Below are 15,594 nucleotides of genomic sequence, written 5' to 3'. Positions count from 1 at the left end.
AGAGCAAAATTTCTATATGGATCTCGTTTTTTTTTGCAAAATTTTACAACTGAAAGTGAAAAATGTCATTTTTTTGCAAAAAAATCGTTAAATTTCGATTAATAACAAAAAAAGTAAAAATGTCAGCAGCAATGAAATACCACCAAATGAAAGCTCTATTAGTGAGAAGAAAAGGAGGTAAAATTCATTTGGGTGGTAAGTTGCATGACCGAGCAATAAACGGTGAAAGTAGTGTAGGTCAGAAGTGTAAAAAGTGGTCTGGTCTTTCAGGGTGTTTAAGCACTGGGGGCTGAGGTGGTTAATGTCTGCATACCGGATGACTTTCGTGAATTCTCCGCCACCAACTAGGGTTCAAGCCGCAATGTTTTAGTCACCTTTCTGCCTTGAAAACATCAATTTTTCCGGCCGCTGCTACAACAGCGGCTGCAACAATAACATAATTTTTCAGGCATGTGTACATGCCTAATTTTTCTGTCCTCTGGTGCTGCACTGTGGCTGCAAAAACAAAACAAAAAAAAAAGGCACATACAAGTGTCAATTCCCCTTCGTGATCGTTACCTTGTTGTGGTGAAGGGGCTTGCATATCACAATGAAGCGATCATCACCTCTATGAGTGTGTTGGCAATGTTGCCACACCCCAGATGATAAGGCCATTGCTTCATTATGATCAGACCAAAAGCGATCGGCTGGGTAATTTTTCATAGAAAAAACATACATACATAGGGGACATAACAGGGATTAAACTGATAGGAATAGTACTAGTTAAGACACCACTCATATAGGGTGTCACAGCACATTGCTCCGTGCACGCGCAGTGCCCCAACTTGGGACTGAGTAAGAGGACCGACCAAGCTGCTTTTTCCATCTCCCAGTTCCTAAAATCAATTCATTTTGGTGTATCAGAGTTTGGTCTGTCACTGTGAAGGCAGTCGAAGGTACCCGGCCTAAATTTTTTTTCACAAAAGGCAATCCCACCCTGATATGGGACGTAACATGGATTAAACTGATGAGAATAGTACTACAGAAAATGCCACTCATATCCGGTGGGGCAGTAAATTGCACGGCGCAGACGCAGTGACCATGGCGTGGATTCAAACAAAGGGGAGGGAGCCAGCATTTTTTTTAACCATCTCCCCGTTGGAAAAATCTATTTAATAATTTGACCCCAGATTGGGGACGTAACAGGGATTAAACTGATGAGAAGAGAGAACTACAGAAAATACCACTCATATCCGGTGGGGCAGTAAATTGCACGGCGCAGACACAGTGACTGTGGCGTTGATTCAAACAAAGGGGAGGGAGCCAGCATTTTTTTTAACCATCTCCCCGTTCGAAAAATCTATCTAATAATTTGACCCCAGATTGGGGACGTAACAGGGATTAAACTGATGAGAAGAGAGAACTACAGAAAATACCACTCATATCCGGTGGGGCAGTAAATTGCATGGCGCAGACACAGTGACCGTGGATTCAAACAAAGGGGAGGGAGCCAGCGTTTTTTTAACCATCTGCCCGTTCGAAAAATCAATTCAATTCACCTTTCGGGGACCCTTGGTGTTGTACGTGGCTGGGTGGAGGAAGAAACCTTCAATGACATCAACGGGACATGGCTAGCTTGGTATCCAACCTTGAACAAATGGGGAGTTTGCAGTTGGGCAAATGGACTGTTTGCGGTTGTTTGCAGTGCATTAAAAGGGGAGTTTGGTCTGTCAATGTCTGTGAAGCGGGCGTAACCCTTACACTACCTGATCGATACAACATCATACCTGATCGTATACACACACTGGATGTTTTATACCACGTTGTTCAAAAAAAAATTGGATTGTGTGATTTATGCCCTTTATGGATTAAAATCCAACTCTGCGTCAGCTACATAATTTTCAATGGGAGTTTTGCCATGGATCCCCCTCCGGCATGCCACAGTCCAGGTGTTAGTCCCCTTGAAACAACTTTTCCATCACTACTGTGGCTAGAAAGAGTCCCTGTGGGTTTTAAAATTTGCCTGCCTATTGAAGTCTATGGCGGTTCGCCCGTTCGCGAACATTTGCAGAAATTCACATTCGGCGTTCGCGAACGGAAAATTTTATGTTCACGACATCACTACTAGGCAAGTGCGCTTATTGGTCACGATCCCCCCTGCTGCGCTGAATGTCCTTTCAGACAGGACACTTGACGAGGGGCAAGCAAAGAGTTCTATTGAGAATTGTGCCAGCTCTGGTCACAGGTCAAGTCTGCACACCCAGTAGTCAAGGGGTTCCTCGCTTCTCAGAGCATCCACATCGGCCGTTAACCCGTTGTAGTCGGACACCTGTTGGTCTAGGCGTTCCCTGAGGCTGGATCCAGAGGGCGGCTTTTCATGGGTTGGTTGCAAGAATGATCTCATATCCGAAGTGACCAACACATCTTCAAACCGCCCTCTTCTTGTCTGTGAAGGTTCTGTGAAGGCCCTCTTCTTGCATGCGCTGTAGGATTGGTACCCGCAACTGTTTCTCCGTGGGTGGAAATTCCTCTGCCAGCGCCTGCAACAGCAGAATGCAGCATCTCTTAAAACAAGGCCTGTAAATGCTGCATTCTGACAGCAATATGTGATGCGGGTAACATGTCCGCCATTTTGTGTTTGTACCGGTGGTTTAAGTACGTTGCCACCCAGTACTGGTCCTTGCCCTTTATGCTTTTTATACGAGGGAGCATGAAGGCCCCCATTTGCACTAAATTGGAAGCGGTGGAGCCGCCTGGCTCCTGCTCATCGCCCAGGAGAATGTCTTCCTTGGTCTCCTCGCCCCAGCCATGGACAACATCAGGGATCCCAGAAAAGTTTAAAACCTGCTCTTTTTGCTCCTCCTCCTCCTCCACTTAGCCACCATCCTCCTCTGACTCCTAATCCGACTTCTGCTGACTTGTCTCAGATGGAGTAGCCCCCCTGGGAATTCATTCAGCATTGCAACTTCCTCATCTTCCTGCTCCTGCTCCTCGATGGCTTGATAAATGACACAACACAAAGCACGCTCCAGAAAGAAGGCGTAAGGTACAATGTCACTGATGGCGCCGTGACTGCGAATTACCAGTTTGGTGATCTCATCAAATGGCCGCAGAAGTCTGCATGCATCGCGCATGAGCAGCCACTAGCACAGTGGGGGAAAAAACAAGCTCCCCGGGAGCTGTCCTGCCACAGAGTTCGTACAGGTAGTCGTTAATGGCAAGTTTCTGCTGGAGCAGCCTATCAATCATATACAAGTTGGAATTCCAGCGCAGTCACAAATCAAACATCTGATGGGAAAGTGGTGTCGCTGCTGAACATCAGCAAGGCAAGCCATGGCCGTGTAAGATCTTCTAAAATGACCGGAGATTTTCCTGGACTGTTGCAAGACATCCTGGACATCGGGGTATTTGGCAACGAATCGCTGCACAACTATTTTCAGGACGTTTTCCATGCACGGCATGTGTGTCATTTTGCCCTGTTTCAGTGCGCTCAACAGATTGGCACCGTTGTTGCACACCACTTTACCAACTGTCAAATTTAGCGGGGTTAGCCACTGATCGGCCTGTGACCACAGAGCTGAAAGAAGTGCAGGACTAGTGTGGCTTTTGGCTTCCAGGCACAACAGCCGCAGCACAGCATGGCAACGTCTCACCTGGAGTGTCAAATAGGTTATGGGGAGCTGGGTGGCTGGAGCGGAAGAGACGGTAGCAGTGGAAAAGGAGGAGTCAGCTGAGGAGGAAACGGAGGATGGAGTAGGAGAAGGAGAAGAAGAGGCAGGCCTGCATGCAATCCGTGGCGGTAACACCAAATCCACACTGGTGCCATGGGTTGCATGCTTGATAGCCATCAGAAGATTCACCCAGTGGGCAGTAAAAGTTATGTACCTTCCCTGCCCGTGTTTGCTAGACCACGTGTCTGTGGTCAGATGTATCTTGGCACCGACACTATGTGCCAGAGATACATTCACTTGCCGCTGAACATGGCTATATAGCTCTGGGATGCCCTTCTGGGAGAAATATTTCCTTCCGGGGACCTTCTATTGCAGTGTGCCAATGGCCACAAATTTTCTAAAAGCCTCCGAGTCCACCAGTTTATATGGCAGTAGTTGGCAGGCTAGCAGTTCCGACAATCCGGCTGTCAGCCATTGTGCAAGAGAGTTATCTGGTGTCATCAACTTTTTACATTCGAACATTTGGGCCATGGAGACCTGCCTTTTGCCAGATGAACGCAATGACGGCGTGGTGGAAGGTGGAGTGGAGGACAAATGGGAGGAGAAGGAGAAGAGGCAGGACGTGGAGCACCGGGAGTGTGGCTTTGTGGGTTCTGATGGTGTTGCTCCCACTGGGCTCAGTGATGGGAGGCCAGGTGCCTTCTTAAGACGTTCGTCCCTAGGTGAGTGTTGGGCTTACCGCGACTTATGCATTGACAGCACAGGCTGCAGATGGCAACACTATTGTCAGCAGCTGACACGTTAAAAAAAGCCCACACTGCGGAGCCATGTGCCGGCATCCTGGGAGTGCCAGATGTGACCGTGCATTGTAGATGGCTCGCTCCAGATACATTTACAGTCTGCTTTTTGCCTCCTGTGCACTGCGAGTTCTGCCTGCTTCTCCTCCTTCCCCTCCCTATCTGCTGCTCCGTCTCTCCCTCTGAACTCCCCTCCTTTTCCTCTCTTGTGGGAACGCACGTGATGTCAATCGACACGTCATCATCATGATCTTAACCACCACTGACATTAGAGATCTCGGAGTAGGCAGCAACAGTGGGAACCACCCTCCTTGAGCTGATCTGGGTACTGTCGTCAGACCGCAGGGTGGCGGCCATTGCTACCTACTCTTCCTGATCCGATGCCAAGAATGGCTGTGCATCGGTAAGGTCTGGGAATGGATGGTAAAATAATTCCTCTGACTCGAGTGGAGGGGCTATGGTGGTGGTGGTGTCTTTGGGTGTGCACACAGCAGAGAGTGAGGAGGGTGCTGAAACAGAGGATGAGGAGGGTGCAGAAGAGGAATCTGAGTGAGCAACTCAACCAACTCTGGTGTGTCCTTTGACGTTATCGCACGCACGCACCTTCTCCAACTTCCCACTTAGGCTCCGGCCTGGTGCATCAGCCCGACCCCTACCACCCCTGTGGAATGGCCTGCCTCTTCCTCTGCCTGTCATTTTTAAAATGACCCTGTGACAAAGTCCCTATAGAAGAGCAGTATTTGTAGAAGCAGTTATATTGCAGGCCTCAATCCATTTTTTGTGGAAGCTTGTATATCAATCCACTCTCAGTATTTTGTGGAAACACATATATAAAACCCAATAATGAGTATTTTCTGGAAGCCGGTAAATCAAACCCCTTAATCAATATTTGGTGAAAGTCGGTGTATCACACCCCTCAATCAGTATTTTGTGGAAGCAGGTATTTCGCACCCCTTAATCAGTTTTTTGGGGGGCAACAGGTATATCACACTAGTTGCAATTACTTATTCCAATAGCTTTTGTCTCTCTATCTAACTGTGGTATCTCAGCAGAACGGCACACAACTGCTGCACAATACAAATGCACTATAATATACTTTCTATGTTATATGATATTATAGGTATATCACACACCTCAATCAGTTTTTTTTGGGGCAACAGGTATGTAACACCAGTTGCAATTACTTATTCCAGTAGTGTTTGTCCCTCTATCTAGCTGCAGTATCGCAGCAGAACCGCACTCAATTTCTGCACAATGCAAATGCACTATAATATACTTTCTATGTTAGAAGGTATATTATAGTCTATTTACAAATGCCTGATTAGGCAAGAAACCTATCTTGACCCAGGTTTTAAAACTTCACTTTTATTGGTATAGTTCTAAAAAGATATATATATTTTTTATATTGTAGATGGATGCAACATGCACCCTTTATTGAACTGAAACAACCTAGGAATGAAAAATTAAAAATACAATGCACCTCAACTCTATTAGTGAAGATACTACACTAAATTAAAGGGAGAGAGATGTGCACTATCTCTCAATGGTTGTCCCTTATAAACAAAGTGCTGCTGTGGCACACTGCCATCACACCGTCCGCATTGATGCTTCACACTGAAAATGATGTTTAAACAGCCCACTGAATTGGTGTGAGAGCAAAACACACTCCACTATGTGTGTGTTACATTGGTTGTGGACTTGGTTCACAAGCTAAATTTGCTGAACCGCACCAGGGATTCAGTGTCCAGCAACATGTGCCACAGTGCACTGAAATTTAACCTGCACCAACACCATCACCGTTAGGTGTTGGTAACAATGAGGAGGTGCAGAGCAGTTAAAATCTAAGACTGCCCCCCGACATGTTTCGCCAGAATTCTGGCTTCTTCAGGGGCAAATGGGCAGCAACGAATGGCCCCAAACAACCACAGGTTTAAATAGTGTAGTGGTACTAATTTACTCAAGGACCTGCCAAACCACACCCACTGCACATGTCTCGACCGACCAATCCGGGCCAAGGACACTCCCCCACAAAAAAATATATCCCATTGGGGCGCCATCGATCACGCCCACCGCACACGTCACGACGGATGTGCTGCATCAGAAGGCCAACCAGGCCAAGGACACTCCCCCACATGAATCCCATTGGGACCCGTCGATCACGCCCACCAGACACGTCACAAAGGACGTGCTGCATCAGAGGGCCGCTGCGCGAACACTTGAACTGTGCTCATACCAGCATATGACCATCGCCCATTGGAATCGTAAGCGGAGAGAGCTGCGCATGCTCCCTAGATATACCCACTGATTATGGGAGACTGCGCATGTGCTGCGCTACTAATACGTGCGCCTAGACTCGGACATGGGGGAGAAATGAAGGGAAGGATAGCCTGCGCAGGTAACTGGTGCGCCCAGACTTGGAGCTGGAAAAATGAAATAAATAAATACCAGCCATAATAATGTAAATACATTATTGCACAAAAAAAAAAAAAAATGTGTGCGCCATGTTAAACAAGGTCATTGCTCATGCACTAACTGATGTGCAGGGCAGCACTATTATGAATAGATATATAGTGTAAAATTACTCATCAGCTCAAAATAATCCTCTAGTATAATAACTGCAGGATAATCTAGAACCTGACGGTATGGGACAATAACAGGCACATTTTGGGTGGTAATGGGTTGGCCAGCCGCATTGATTTGTGATACATCATTATGGCAATATTCGAGTAAACAGAAAATGATAATGGAACAAGTGGCATGTATTCTGATAGTTTATAAATAGATTATACATTATAGTACAATCAGTGGTTGGGGACCAACGAATCATTCCTTGGCTGGATGTTAGAAAATAATATAGAAATGACATACGACACATCAAAACAAAACAAAACTGAACAAAACAAAAACAGCAAACTACAACCTCTCCTAATCAACCGAGAAATGCCGTGAAAGCAAATCCTTCATTGAGCCCTTTCGGACTCTGGCTGTCCAATCGATATATCCACCTAGTCTCTTCCTGCAAAAGAAGGGCATCAAGGTCTCCTCTCCTAGCGCCCAGGGTTTTCTTGCATATTCCCCAAAATTTAAGTACCTTGTGATCACCTCCATGGTAAGCTCTGACATGCCTGGAGACCGAAGTATCAGCTTTGGTATTGATACTGCTGATATGCTGGCATATCCTTCTTCTGACCTCTTGGGATGTCTTCCCAACATAAATCTTGAGACAGGGACATTGAATAGCATAAACAATTCCCTTGGTCTTACAATTAATGTATTGCTTTATCTGATATTCTTTTTGGTCTACAGGATTGATGAAGGATCGACATTTTGAGACCAGAGGACAGAAGACACAGTCCCCACAGGGGTAAGTGCCCACTACATTAGACCTAAGCCAGGTAGCTTTTGGTGACGCTGGACTAAAAAAGCTGTGGACCAGAAGATCCTTCAAATTCCTACCTCTGCGGTAGGTAACACTCGGATTCTGCATAATGACTGACCTCAGGTCATTGTCCGCCCACAAAACATGCCAGTGTTTTTTTAGGATGCGAAAAATCTGGTTGTTTTGGGCATCATAGGTGCCAATGCACCTAACTAGTGGTGTTTTGGGGTCCTGAGTTCTAGCCTTTAGCAGATCTCTCCTGTCAGTGTTCTTTGCTCTGGCATAGGCCTTATGTAGAACCTTTTTAGGGTATCCCCTAGCACGGAACCGGTCGTATAGAGTGTTACACACTTTGACAAAAGTCACCTCGTCAGAGCAATTTCTGCGGGCCCTGATGTATTGCCCTACAGGGATTCCCATCTTAAGGGGTCTAGGATGATAGCTACCCCACTGCAAAAGGTTATTCGTAGACGTGGGTTTACGATAGATCTCGGACTGGATGTGGCCATCAGGGTCCAGGGTGAGTTTAAGATCCAAAAACGTGATAGTGTTGTCATGGATCTCGGAAGTGAAGACCATCCCTATGGTGTTTAAATTAAGTGCTGAAACAAACTCGTGAAACTTATAAGTGGGGCCTTCCCATAATATTAGTACATCATCGATGTACCTGCCCCAAAAAAGAATGTGCTGTGTAAACTCAGAAAAATCAGGTGTGAAAACAATAGAATCCTCCCACCAACCTAAAAATAAGTTTGCATAATTTGGTGCACACTTGCTTCCCATTGCGGTCCCAACCTTTTGTAAATAAAATCGGCCGTCAAAGAGAAAATAATTATGTGTGAGTAGGAAGCTAAGGAGAATCAGAAGAAACTCATTATGTGCACAAAACTGAATACTCTTAGTGGAAAGAAAAGAAGAAACTGCCTTAATCCCTAACTCATGTCTGATGTTGGTGTATAGTGCCTCAACATCTAGGCTAGCTAGTTTGGTGTCTGAAGTGACCTGAATATCCTGGAGCCTGATGACCACATCCTTAGTGTCCTTAATGTAAGAGGGCAGGCTCGGTACAAAAGGTGCTATAAAGACATCAACGTACTGGCTGATGTTTTCAGTCAGACTGTTGTTCCCAGATATAATAGGTCTTCCTGGTACTGGTCGTCTCTGTTTATGTACCTTGGGTATAGCGTAAATGGTGGCAATGGTAGGGTGCGTCTTAAAGAGGTACTTAAATTCCTCTTTGGAAATCAAATTATCCTCCTTAGCTGTAGAGAGTATTGCTTTTAGTTCTCCTAAAAACCTGTCTGTTGGGTTAAGATCCAGTAACTGATAGGTGTCTGTTTGTTTGACCAGGGCATCAACCATTTTTTTGTAATCTGGTTTATTCATTAGGACGACATGACCGCCCTTATCCGAGGGCTTTATTACCAGTTGATCATTAAGGCTAAGTTCATCTAAAGCCCGTTGTTCGTCCAACTCCAGATTAAGCTGTGTGGTCGATATTTTACTACTCAGGGTTTTTAAATCACCTGTCACTAGTTGGACGAAGGTATCAATATTTCCATACTGGGAGAATGGAGGTGTATATTTGGATTGGGGTTTCAAAGTTGATAGCGATGCTACAACCAAATCCTGAGCACTCTCATCTAAAGTGTCCAGTGATTCTAAGATAGCTAGGGCTTCTTTTTCTCTGGCCTGTGTACGCTGAAAATCCCTGGACTGCTGATTAAAGGATTTGTGGAGTGCCAATTTCCTTGCGAAAAGGTTTATATCCTTAACCCAGGTGAAACACTGGAAAGCTGGTGTTGGTGTAAAGGATAAACCCTTTCTAAGTACCTGTAGATGCCCGGGTCCTAACTGAAAACTAGAGAGATTAATGACTCTGAGTCGATCGTCTACGTCCTGACATTGTATGCCCACTTTTCCCTGTCTCTCAGGGCAGGGCCCTGACCTAAAAAAGAGGGAAGACTCGTAGAGGCTGTTACATTGGGCATTGTCATGGATGGAGTACATGAGACACCAGATGAACCAGGAGGAAACAGTGGTCCTTGTTGTTGCAAATTGACTGGTGGTGCTACGATGGGCACTAGCGGACTGGTGCTTGGTGCAGGGTTGTACCCCTGGGTACCTTGCCATATTTGCCCCGTTTGTGTTAAAGCACCTGTCTGAGGGACCGGTGTCTTCCTTTGACTGGACTGACCCCTAGCTCGATATCTACGCCTAGGCCCCCTGGATTTCTTATGGGGTGGGTGTCTGACTCTGACCAGTCAGATTCTGAAAAGTCTGATTGGGAAGCACTTGGCTTATTGTTATTATACCTCTTTCCAAAATTATGATGATAAATCTGGCCAGTATCAAAATCCCTCTTGTCTCTTATGTATTTGTTATGCTTCCTCTCTTTTATTTCAGTTTGGAATGATTCTATATGTTTTTGAAGCTGCAGTTCTTGTGCAGCAAAATCCGGGCTATGCCTAAAATTCTGGATCTGTGTGATTTCTTGCTCCAACTGTTTGGCCGTATTTGTCAATGAGAGTCTCTCATAATCTAACAGATATTGCTGCATCTGCAGAGAGTTTTCTGTTAATGGCTGTTGCCAACCCTTAATAAAGGTGGCATCATCCTCATGCGAATGTGGGATAATGTTAACTCGCATACCCCTAAACACCAGACCCTGTTGTTGATAGGTGTCTAAACTGGCGACTTCCTACTGGGCTCTAACATATTGCTTGTAGGTCTTATAGATTTCTTTGAAAGCCACTTGTATGTCAGTGGTGTTAATGGGGAGACAGCCAGTAGAGAAGACTTGTGCTGCCTCTGTGATGTTAAAGCTAGATGGCGGTACGTTGGACAAAAAACCTGCCATGTGTATAAACACAACTGTGGTGCTAACTTGACGTTGACTACAGTCAAACAGTCAAACTAACTTGAAATAAAGGGGAGGGAGTTTGCTATTAATGGGTGAAGCGGAGGGTCCCCACAACAAAGGCTGTTGAGCCTACACAAAATATTTTTATATATATAGTTGAGACCAACCTGGGTAAGGTTATTTTTATATTCTATTTACAAATGCCTGATTAGGCAAGAAACCTATCTTGACCCAGGTTTTAAAACTTCACTTTTATTGGTATAGTTCTAAAAAGATATATATATTTTTTATATTGTAGATGGATGCAACATGCACCCTTTATTGAACTGAAACAACCTAGGAATGAAAAATAAATTTTTCATTCCTAGGTTGTTTCAGTTCAATAAAGGGTGCATGTTGCATCCATCTACAATATAAAAAAATATATATATCTTTTTAGAACTATACCAATAAAAGTGAAGTTTTAAAACCTGGGTCAAGATAGGTTTCTTGCCTAATCAGGCATTTGTAAATAGACTATAAAAATAACCTTACCCAGGTTGGTCTCAACTATATATATAAAGGTATATTATAGGTATATCACACCCCTCAATCAGTTTTTTTTTTGTGGGGCAATAGGTATATCACACCAGTTGCAATTAGTTATTCCAATAGTGTTTGTCCCTCTATCTAGCTGCAGTATCGCAGCAGAACCGCACACAACTACTGCACAATACAAATGCACTATAATATACTTTCTATGTTAGAAAGTATATTATAAGTATATCACACTCTATAACACACCTATACGAGTCCTTGAAAGGACTTTTGTGGCTCTATTAGCTAGAGTTTGGTGTCCCTAACAGTCTGCCCCTGCTCCACACAGCAACCTCTCCCTACACTGGCAAAAAACTGAATGTAAAATGGCTGCCAGATTGGGTTTATTTATAGGGTAGGGGGTATGTCCATGTGCTGAAATGTCTCAATTGGCTGTCCTGTCCCACCTGATAGATGTGTCATGGGTCAAAGTTCTTAACAATGCTAAGAATATGGTGCGGGCGGACATCGCCATATGTTCGCCTGTTCGGCGAACAAGGAAATTTTGCCGCAAAACGACCGCCGGGCGTACCGCAAGGCCATCTCTATATATAATGTAATTTTATAATATTGCTGAGGGGGGCCTGACATTAAAATCTTTTAGGCCTCCTCCTTGGTGGGCCCTTTTTGAGTTTGGGCCCCAAAGCAGTTCTATTCCCCTATTTCGCCTATAGTCACGCCCTTGTTTGGCAAGAATAGGTTGAAGCTCTCTAGGAATTTGGCCCTTATGAGTATTCTTGACATACAGTCGGAGAATTACATAATAAGGGATTGATGTGATGTCATCTCTCTACAGCACTGCAGAATACAGTATGTTGGTGTTATATCAACTTTGGAAAATAGATAAACACAAAATCATAAACCAGCGTAGTCCAAGCTAAGTTGCTCTGGGCTCAAACTAGACATTTGTATGCCCTCAATTTTATAAAGATGGCATATTATGGTTGTGATACCATATTCTTTAAGATGGTACCTTGTTATAGAGAATATCTGCATAATATGTTGCCATATGAAAGCACCATAAGGTGACACATGGAGTTCATATTTCAAATATTCAGTTTTATCTAGCCTTATACATTCCTAAGGGTAGGATTTTCCATAATGTGATTGCTGGTGGAATTGGAAGTGGTAGCAATTTACAGTACCAGCAAATGGCATGAGATTCTCATTCACATGCTGCAGAATAGTGGATTTTTCCTGCTGAATTTACACTTCCTGTTATGTATCCCTAATAGAAATTATATTTTACCTGCTACTCAATCATAGTAAGCTTTGTTAGTCTGCTATACATCCCCAAAGTACAAACTGAATAATGAATATTTATGTAATGTATACATTTAGGAGACTGAATGTATTGCTTGTCATAGTAGACCATCATATTATTTCACATTAGATACAGAAATCTTATCATACTAAAATTATGGCCAAATAAAGAATACAACTTGTTGTTATGGAAACATTATTATACCACCAATAGTGAAAATTAACAAAATAAATAAAATGTAATGAGGCTGTCCGAGCACTGATATGTATTCCACGGTGTTGCCAAAGAACCAGCAATTAATACAAAGGATCACTGCCTGGATACTGGAGGATTTTGTTACAATACAAACGTGAGATGCTCTATATGAACTTTTTATTAGTACAACTAAGTTGGAAAAAAAAAAAGAAAGAAAAAAAGAAATCTACAGTAAGCATGCAGAAACCTGCACAGGCTCTTAAAAAGAAATATCAATGCACTATCAGTACCATTTATGTGTATGGAACATCAGAAACAACAACTATTTGACCCAAAATGCACCCATAAATTTAATATGAGCTAACATTATACAAGGAAACACTGGCAAAAAATTAGGCAGAGCTATTTTTCATAATCCATATTTTTCCAGCCGACAATGCACCCTAGGTGACCATCTACTATACCTATCCCTTATCTTGGCATTTTCTTATTTTGCCTACTGAATGAACAGTCTTCCTCGTGTGATATCAGAGCTTTGTTGTGTATTCCCGTCTTCCTCTTCAACACTGCTCTTTATCACTTTTCCACCTCATGCTGTTATACTGAAACATTTAGTGTGAAACTGCAGTTGCATCCCCTCTTCTTTGCCTATTGTTTTCTTGCCTGGGTAGGCTTTTGGATAAGGATGAGAGAACCAGGTTCGGTCCGAACTGTGCTATTTTTCAGACGGCAAAGGAACCCAAATATATTCAGGTTAGTGTTGGACAAATCAACTAAAACGGTGCTTAGGACTGGGCTGTGAATGAGGGTGATTGGGTGTTACAGTGTCTGTCAGGTAGACAATCTTAGGGAGTCAGGGAGAGTCAGAAATCATTCAGGTACAGTCAGAATTCAATCAATCCTATTGCCAGAGAGAGTGAAGGGAAAGGCTAGGATTCCAAAGAAGAATTGTGTATGTTGTGTAGAATAGGGACAAGCAGGGCAGCTGACAGACATGAACAGAGAAGACAGGAGCTGTGGCTGGCTGTGCATCAGAAGTGTAGGTGCTGCACTGCAGACCTCAAAATCAGCTACCTGTAAGCAAATACTTTAATTTTTTCCCCTAATTTTCACAGAAATCCTTTATTTTGTGAGGTTCAATTTAATTAAACAGCATATATACATGGTCAACAATACTAGCAGCATTCTACCTGTGTGTATTAAAGTGAAATTAAGCATCAAGCCTCAATTGTTGCATTCAGTTTATTCAGTTTCCATACTGTTGCAATTTAAATATAAGTTTTTTTTTTTGTTTTTTGGGGGGGGGGGGCAATTTAATTAAGCTGCACATATATATGATTATTGCATCAACACCCACATTTTCATACTCCTCTGGCTGATTCTGATGAATAGTCCTCACCTTGCTGGCAGTGCCCCATCTTGCCACTGTTCCTGTCTCTCTGCATCAATACCCAAGTAGTAGAAGCAATCTAAATGTGTGTATTATCAAGATCAATTATTAGAGTCAAATGTCAATTGTCAATTTCCATTTATTCCGTTTCCACACGGTTGGAATAAAAATAATTTGGGGGATTGTTAAATTTTATTTAACCAGCATAAATATATGATCACTACAAGACACAGGGTAGGGAAGCAATCTACCTGTGAATGATAATGAGAAATTGAGCATCAAGCCTCAGTCGTCCGTTTTTTTCAGTTTTCACACGGTTGCAATTAAACATTTTTTGGGGGGATTCAATTTAATCAAGCTTGCACATACTGTATAAGTAATCAATACCGACTTTTTCAAACTCCAACTGATTCTGATGAATAGACCTTGCTTTGTTGGTGGTGCACCATCTTGCCACTATTGCTGTTTGTCTGCATCAATACCCAAGGTATAGCAGCAATCGTCCGTTTATGTATATTCAGTTTCCACACAGTTGGAAAGTAATAAAATATTTTTTATTGGGCTTGTTCTATTTAATTAAGTAGCATATGTACGTGATTACTGCATTAATACACAAGATATAGCAGCAATCTACCTGTGAGTGATAACGTGAAATTGAACGTGAGGCCTGGCCCTTAATCATCATTCTTTTATTTCTTCACACAGTTGCATTTATTTATTTTTTTGGGTGTTGGTGGGTGGATCAATTTAATTAAGCAGCATATATACTGTACATGTTTACTACACCAATACACAGGGTAGTGCGCAACATCTGAGAGACCCAAAAATGTCCAGGCTATGGAAGGGTTCCAAACAAAACACTCAGAGCCAGAATGTGTGTTGTAGAAGCTCCACCTATCTGGCCAGAATTAGTAGTAGTTGTAGTAGTAGGCCGCAATTGCCCCTGCCGGCTCAGAAAGGCGTAACATTATAGTTGAGAAGAAAGAGGATGAGGTTGTGGATTGGAAGGCTCTCTCCTCCTCCTTGCAGCCCCAAAGAAGTCTTTCAGTGGAGTCCTCCCAGTCTTCACTGCCCCTTCCTAGAGGGGCGCTTTCCTTTTTCCTAAGAAGTGGCAAGAAAACCAAACCACACCCTATGGCAGATAGTCAAAAGAGTCTCTCTGTTGACCACTTGTGTGAGAGCAGTCAATATTTGTACTGACCTGAGGAGGAGATGGAGGAGAATGCTGCAGACCCCAGACATAGCCATGTTGGTGGTGGTAGTGGAGCCTGTAGCCACACTATTGGCGTTGGGAGCAGTGACAGTGGCAGTCGGGTAACAGCAGGGAAGGGGGGTGAAAGAACCCACCATGATACTCCAAAGTCTGATAGAAGCGAAAGGGAGGGTGAGGACTCCGATGACAATTGTGTGCTGGACAGGACTTCAGAACTAGATCAGGGTGCTGAGGAGGAGGCAACATCATGGGAGGAGGGTGATGGAG

The sequence above is a fragment of the Bufo bufo genome, chromosome 3 (assembly GCF_905171765.1).
Source record: "Bufo bufo chromosome 3, aBufBuf1.1, whole genome shotgun sequence".
NCBI classification, from domain to species: Eukaryota; Metazoa; Chordata; class Amphibia; order Anura; family Bufonidae; genus Bufo; species Bufo bufo.
Note: the sequence above shows the minus strand (reverse complement) of the source record.